Below are 1,103 nucleotides of genomic sequence, written 5' to 3' on the forward strand. Positions count from 1 at the left end.
TTCTTGACTTCCCAAAAGCAGCTGAGAGAGAGAGAGAGAGAGAGAGAGAGAGAGAGAGAGAGATAATATATAAAAGATATTTTTTAAGACTGAATTAGGTATTCAATAAAATTAGCTAAGGTCTTGAAATTATTTTTTATTCTAAGCTTTCGATAGTTTCAAGTAATTAAAAGCTTAAAATGCTTATAAATTATTGATTTGTACATTTTACTTTATTCTGTTGAAACTAACGTTACTATTGGAATACATTTGAAGACATCACTTTAATTATTTATCTTAACAAGTCATAAGTTTCACAGTCTTATATTCTTCACTGATAAATCTATGGTTTTTCAGATAAATAAATTTCCATAACAATAGATCGATTAAAAAAAAAATTCTTTATGGTAAAACTGTTTAAATGACCTGACAGACTTTGGTCTATGATAGAAGTACTTTTTGGAAAGTAATTGAAGCATTTTCTTCATAATAAACTCAACAAATATTTTTATTAGTCAATCTCCATGTGCCTCCTAGTCTGTATAATAAAGTTAACTAATTGTTGACAGTTGGCACTGGGAAAAAAGACTGAAAAACTTATTGCAACATAGACTTCAACAGACCTTATGTCCTGCCATTAAGTAGTAAGAACTTTTCAACTTTCTTTCCCCTTTCCCGCATCAAACATTCTAACCATCCCCATGATGATGATAATAATTCCAAACAATCCACAAAAACAAAATACTCTCAAATAAAGAAGCTGGCATTAGGAAAAATACAATGGGTGAGCTGTCTGGAGGTGAAATTTCCCTTTCCCACCAACTTTGTTTGTTTCCCTAATTTTTATTTATTCTTGGCATTGATTTCCTTTTCTCTCCGGGTCCATAAGACTGTGAACATTATTCCTAGCAATATATCTATTATCATAAAATTACCCTCTCATGTAATGATTTGTCAGATTCACAGGTTTGTTATAATAAAATGTTATCTGCCTTCCATTGAGCCTGTTGTGTTTTCCCTGACTTTCACCCCTGCTGATTCCAAAGCTAATGTATTCAGTGATCTTCAATTCTTCCTTTTACTTTCTAAAGGCATTTAAAATCCACCCAGTCCTCTGAGTATTG

The sequence above is a fragment of the Pteropus vampyrus genome, unplaced genomic scaffold (assembly GCF_000151845.1).
Source record: "Pteropus vampyrus isolate Shadow unplaced genomic scaffold, Pvam_2.0 Scaffold58, whole genome shotgun sequence".
Classification (NCBI taxonomy): Eukaryota; Metazoa; Chordata; class Mammalia; order Chiroptera; family Pteropodidae; genus Pteropus; species Pteropus vampyrus.